Below are 7119 nucleotides of genomic sequence, written 5' to 3' on the forward strand. Positions count from 1 at the left end.
CTCTTGCGGCCTCACCGTTTCCCTCACTCTCAGTTTCGCCGTCTCACTGTCGTCTCTGGTCCATTTTGAATGTAAGTGTTGTCGTCTCACCCTTAGTGTCGCAGTTTAGATTTCATTGCATTTCATTTGTGTATTTGTTTGGACAAAATGTGTGTTCGAATTTACGGAATCAACTCAGATTGTTAATGTTATTATTGTTCATTCTTGATTGTTAATTTCAATCGTGTGATTCTTGATTTTTTAATATAGGATTATAATGTAAGCCAATGTTATTACTATTTCTTCCTGATCTGATTTTGTTATTACTGCAATGTTCATACTGATTTAATTATTACTGCAATGATCATACTAGTTATTAGTGTTTCTTGAGAAAGTTGAGGTTGAAAGAACGAGAAAGATATATTGTAATAAATCATAAATTTTGGAAAGAACTATTTATTTGAGTTTGTTGATATTTGACATTATTTTTTTGTGTATTTATGTTGAGTGTTGAGAGTGGTACCCTCTGAATTTTTTCATTGGAAGTTCATTCCTGATTTTCCTTTTGATTGCAAGATTTATGGTAAGTAATAAAATATTTCTGGCATCCAAATTTTCCATTACTACAATGCCTATGATTTTAATTAAGTTTCTGACTATATTTTGATCAGGGCAAAAGAAACAAAAAGCTATTCTGGTTGCCAGCTATTGCTCCTCTTGTATCAGTTATACTATCAACTTTTATTGTGTATATATCAAAAGCTGATAAAAATGGGGTTAATATATAGTAACACATGTCAAAACAGGCCTTAATCCAACCTCAGTTCACCAATTACAACTCAATGGTCCACATGTTGGTCAAGCAGCTAAAATTGGATTGATTTGTGCTGTTATTGCTCTCACTGTATGTTAGTTAACTAATTTCCATAGTTTTTTTTTAATTATTTTTCTTCAAATGGTACATTTTTTTTGGTTTCAAAATGTTTTAATCTTCTTAATGGATATGAGTGTTAATTTGGGTATTATAGGAAGCAATGGCTGTTGGTAGATCATTTGCTTCAATTAAGGGATACCATCTTCATGGGAACAAAGAAATGTTAGCAATGGGTTGTATGAACATTGCAGGATCTTTCACTTCATGTTATGTTGCAATTGGTCAGTGTGTTACTTTTTTTTTTTTCCAATTATTTAAGTTGCACAAGTGTGGAAAAAAATGAAAGAAAACTAACATGAGACAAAAAATGATGGTTTCTCATATTGCAGTTGATTCAAAAAAAGAATATATTGTTTTTATAGTAATTGATTTAATTTCTTAACAATTGCAGGTTCATTTACAAGGACTGCAATAAATTTCAGTGCAAGATGTCAATCATCAATATCAAATATTGTGATGGCAGTAACAGTGGTTATGTGCTTGGAGTTGTTTACAAGACTCTTATATTATACACCTATGGCTATACTTATATTACGCAAAAAATGACATTTTACAGCGTTTTTTTTAATTTATTTACAGCGCTTTTTAAAAAAAAACAAGTTTGTTACACTCATATCCTTTATGCACTTCCAAGATTAGTTGAAATAAGAGAAGCTTGTTACATTTTGAAGGTTGACAAAGTTGACTTTCTTGCTTGCATCGGTGCTTTCTTTGGTGTCTTGTTTGTATCGGTAGAAACTGGTCGTATTGTTGCAGTAAGTTCTTCACAACTTTTCTTAATACTTGTACTATTTTAACATACAAATAAAAGATTAAGTACAACATAATCAATTCATAGCCAATTAAGTTCTCGATCCTTATATCAGTTTAAATACTAAGTACAACCTAACTAGCTCATAACCATTTAAGTTCTCATTCTATCTTTTAAATACAATATAACCAGTTCATAACCAATGAAGTTTTCATTTTATTAATTTAAATACAATATAATCAGTTCATATTATAATCTAAACTACTAAGTAGGGCTGAACAATATTACTAATTACTAAGTTAACAATAATACCAGTTTCAATAAGTTAAAAATAATATCAAATTTAGACTAAGTATTAAGTTAATAATAAAAGTTTAAATGACAAACTTAACTAAAATTTAATGATACATAAAAAAATATCAAGACAATAACTTACCATTTCACATGTGGAAACATGAGTAAATTTGTGTGGTTCTCAATAGTGATGTTCATTTAAAAGCTGATGACAATTAAACACAAAATTAGTACCTAATAATTCAGAAATTTCAGTAAATATAACTCAATAAGTCCAACATACAGAAACCTACCAATTATCAAGCATGAACCACACAGACAAAAATTATTGGCATGGACCAACCCAACAAATATCAACAAATCATGTTCAAAATGATGTCACGCAATCATAGTTTTCAGCCAAAATATTATCCTCAAAATATAGGCACGTGTTATGCAAGTATAAGTCATATATGAATTCAAAAAGATCAAAAAGTCTGAAACCTAGAGGTAATTAAACAAATCTAAATTAACATAATTATTAGGTTCATTATTAAAGCTTACTTACATACTATATAAATAAATCATAAGTATAATTTTTCTTAGTTGAAAAACTTAGACAGGCCCAGACCCAAGAGCAACTGTGTCGTCAATAATAGACTTTTGTCTTCCACCACTAGTTATTGTGTCTTGTTGAAGTTCTACAATGAATAAACAGTTTCAATTAAAAGTGAATTTACAATGACAAGAAATAGTCTAATTAAACAAGTACATATACAGATTACACAATCTGTCACAATATTTTCAAATATCTCAAAATCTTTTGTCAAACTAAGGTCTTCTAAAACAAATCATCATCCATCTTATCTTGCAAATACATTGACATGTATGAAAAGAAATTTCCACATGATTTTTTTTCATGTAGAAAAGTCAAACAACCAACGAAACTGAAATTCATTAAAAAAAAATTTCAGGCATTACTTGTTATATTTGAGTGTCATGCAGTTAGCAAGTTAGTTCATCTAAGATGACACAATGAAAAATTAAAAGAGATTAACATTTAAATTTTTTGGAATAATCAAATTTGTGCATTTTTGTTAATTTTCTCAAATTGATATGTAATAGAAAAAAAACACTTGATTAACTTGACTTGAACCATTCCACAAACAACCTGATAAAACGATAAAAGCAAGACATGATCCAATTTTTGCAATCAAGAATCATATTACAAAATTTATCATTAAAACACAACCAACCAATAAAGAAATTTTGAAAAAACTATTAAATTTGAGTATAATCTCATAATCAATAGGTGCCAAATCAAAGAAGATGAGATCTAGACACTATGAAACCTACCAAGATACTTTCAACTATCACGCAACAACTTCTCATCAGTGAGTACATACATACTATACATATAAAACTTTGTTAGAGTAGTTTTTTCCTTTTTTATTTTTAGAGAAATGGACATTTTGATCCCGCATAAACTTTGAGAAACGGACATTTTTAGAGAAATGCACATTTTGATCCCGCATGAAAAATTAAAAGAATAGGATGTAAAGAAAAATTGCTTTTAAAGTAATAATTTGGAAAGAAGCCCCATAAACTTTGATTTCAGTCAATTAAGGAGTGAAATGCTAACATTACTATTTGGACTGTATATAATAGAAGAAAGATAAAATTAAGCACTACCAAACATCGTAATGACAAAACCTTGTGCTACCTCAAACATGACATTCAGAACCCAACTCAAACTGCATTTAGTGTAGAAAGGTATTGATATGTATAGGAATAAATTCACAATCTATTGATAAGTAGATGATAAAGTTTGTAAAGACAAATATAAAAAAACTTGGCAAGATATGAATGGTACCTGTTAACTAAAGAAGTCAATTAAAATTTGTTTCTAACAATTATAAAAACTTCAGTATATTCCTAATGCCCTGCCCCTACAATACAACCAACAAATATGAATTAAAAGAATATCAAACATAAAAATATTGTCATTAAGAATAATAACTATTTGGGTGGACTTCTTATCAAAGAGACTATATATCATAATTTTATGGCCACAAGAGAGGTCTTAATTGAGTATCCATTTTGAGAAAACAACCAATCTTATACCTAATTTTCTAATAGCTTTGAACACTTCTTATGCATTATTTATGAGCTCCACTAGTACCAATATTTGCAAAAAGCATTCTCTTAAACTAACTTATAAAATATCTTAAATTATCGATATATATAAATTAAACTCATTCTTAAAAAGAGTGATCCTAGATTTTACGAAATAATTTCTAAGGATAGCAAAGGACCAGCTAAGTATTACTAAAAAAGGATAGCATCAAAGTAAATTGAAACACCATTTTTCGTGCATAAAAGTAATTTTGGACAGACAAAATATTTCTTGCTCATTCCATCAACTTCAGTTTTATGTGCATTTGTCTAAGGATTAAAATCACATAGACATGAGATCAAAGAGGTTGAATATTTTATTTTTCTTTAAAATGGTGCTAAAGTTTTAGAAAATCATATTTTGTTGCTTCAATTTAAAAGAGACTGTGTCTACATTTTTGTGTGGCTATAGTAGATTCACTACTCGATGTCAAAGCATTAATTTTACTACCCATATTTTGTATTATAGTTTGCTTTGATGATTGAACTTCCATTTTGTCTTCAATTTCGTTTGTTGTATTTTATTTTATTATATAATTTTTTTTCAAGTTGGCACTCTGTTCTCTTTACATGTCTTTTGCAACAACAACAAAAATTCATGTAAATGGTAATGCAAGTTTGGAGTGAGAGTGTTAGGTTATGGTTAATAGATACAAAATAGTCAACAAAGAACCACAAATCAAATAGCATAACTCAATGCATAATACATAAGAAAGTACAAATGTAAATAGAAAAAGGAGACTTAATGAAATTACATAATTTCAAATCCATTATTATCAATAAGAAAAGTGAAATATGTTTGTGATTCTAGCTTGTAGAACCGTGAAAAAGAAATCTGGAATGAGACATACAATTTGCAGATGAATGTGGACACAATGTCATACAGATACTGATTTCCAAAATATGGTGATTTTGATGTATAATTGGTAATATACAATAAAGAATTAAACCCGTGCGAGGTACTAAACTAGCAACAAATCTTATCGTATGAGTGTGTGGTTGATATTCTACATCTTATTCAATTTTAAATACAAAAATCATTTTATTTATAAATAATAAATATTTGTCACATATTTTTATATAGTTAATAATTATCAATGATACATAAATGTCTCATGTATTTTTATGTACAAATCAAAATTATTTGTCTCATTATTTTTTAATATTCATTACTGTCAAATATTTGTCCAATATTTGATTTTAGTTGCACAAATAACGCTTAGTTGATATTCTACACATATCTATTCGGTTTTAAATAAAAAATAATAATATTTTATGTATTATTGATAAACATTTCTCTTATATTTTTATATAATTATCAATGACACATATTTGTGTTTTGCTTTTGTACGTGCAAATGAAAATTATTTGTCTTATTATTTTTTAATACTTATTATTGTCAAATATTTATCTCATATTTTTTATATGCATCACTAAAAAATATTTGTTACGCTATTTTTTATATATTTAATTTACGAATGTTTATCTAGTATTTTTTATGCCTCATTTATAAATATCTATCTAACATTTTTGTAATATTTAGTGATGACAAATATTTATCCTGTATTTTTTTATGTATAATTCATAAATACTTTCTCATGATTTTTTTAACAAATATTTATCTCATTTTATTTTAATATTTATCTTGTGTTTTTTTATATATTAGTAACAAATCTTTTTTATCTAATAAATATTTGTCATTCTTTTACAAATATTTTATTTGCATTTTTTAAAAAACATGGTTGTTTTCAATTATTAACCCACAATTACTTTATTTTGGTAATTTTCAACTTTTAAAAGCCACCTATTTTTTCTTTAAAATAACCAATCTTATTTTGTAAAAACAAAAACCATTTTATTTAACGAATAAAATTGTTATTTTATTCTTTATATTCTTACAATAGTTAAAATTGAAAAGATAAGATTAATCTTTTAGTAATATTTTACTTACTTATATTATATATATATAATTTTTTTAATTATATTGATAGTTGATCAATGTTCCAGACATTACTTAATGCGGTTTATTTGAAATTTGAATAAAGAAAAGATCATAATAACAAAAAAAAAAAAATAATAAGAAAAAGAAAAAGAAATTTCGTTACCTTTTGAACACCACACCATGTGGTATATAATTATACCTAAAAAGCCGTATAACGCCGTGAACAGTTTTTAATGCTTTTTTGTCAGAGGTGATTAAATGTACATCTCTTACTATTATAACATTTAATTTAATGATAATAACAAATTAATAATAATTTGTCACGTATGTTGTAATCTCCCTAGCAAATAAAATCAGAGTAGTTCTAATCTCTCTTCTCCTTCCACGTTTTTTCTCTCTCCTCTCAATTTTTGCACCCGAAATAAAAGATAGATTCCGTTATTTTTAGCAACTAGAGACTTCATTTTTTTTTTCAATCGATCAAATCTCAGATCCGTTTGTTTAATGGTTTTTCGCAACACTCATTTTTTCTTGTTATATGTCAATTTTATCCATTAAGATCTCAATATTTCAATATCAATTCCAAATTGTAAAAATCCATATTTTACATTAGATCAAGAAAATCATATTCAGATGGAGGTGTCTTTCTAGGTTTCTTGAACACGAGGCTTTTCTTTGTGCCCTTTTTCAAAAAGGAAAATATGTAGAAACCAAATTAACAAAATGAAAGATTTAAACAAATCATATATTACTTTTAACAACCATTGAAACTTTGTAGTAAGATTAAACATTGTCATTGAAAAAATTAACAGAAGAAAGATCTGTTTTGGATGTGAAAAAGAGAATAATAGAAATAAAAAGGAAAAAACAAAAGCAAATGGTAGAGACAGGGGCGGATCTGTTTTGGATGTTTTTACACTAAATTTATGGATTATTTCATTCCATTTATGGCATATCTTTTTTATATGTTTTTGAAGACTAATTGTTATTACCTTTTGTTGATGTTGAACATCTTTTGTTCAATTTTTATTGAGGTTCATTCATATAAATTTGTTTCCCCCTTAT

The 7119-nt window shown here is 26.9% G+C and overlaps 1 long non-coding RNA gene across 1 annotated transcript; it reads left to right on the forward strand.

Moving 5' to 3' along the window:
• Nucleotides 1–453: 453 nt before the first annotated feature.
• Nucleotides 454–1129, forward strand: LOC113783969 (uncharacterized). The gene is made up of 3 exons (XR_003470022.2): nt 454–562; nt 651–883; nt 1008–1129. It is a non-coding gene; the product is annotated as an uncharacterized lncRNA (long non-coding RNA).
• The last annotated feature ends 5990 nt before the right edge of the window (nt 1130–7119 follow it).

This window comes from Cicer arietinum, chromosome 1 (assembly GCF_000331145.2).
Source record: "Cicer arietinum cultivar CDC Frontier isolate Library 1 chromosome 1, Cicar.CDCFrontier_v2.0, whole genome shotgun sequence".
NCBI classification, from domain to species: domain Eukaryota; kingdom Viridiplantae; phylum Streptophyta; class Magnoliopsida; order Fabales; family Fabaceae; genus Cicer; species Cicer arietinum.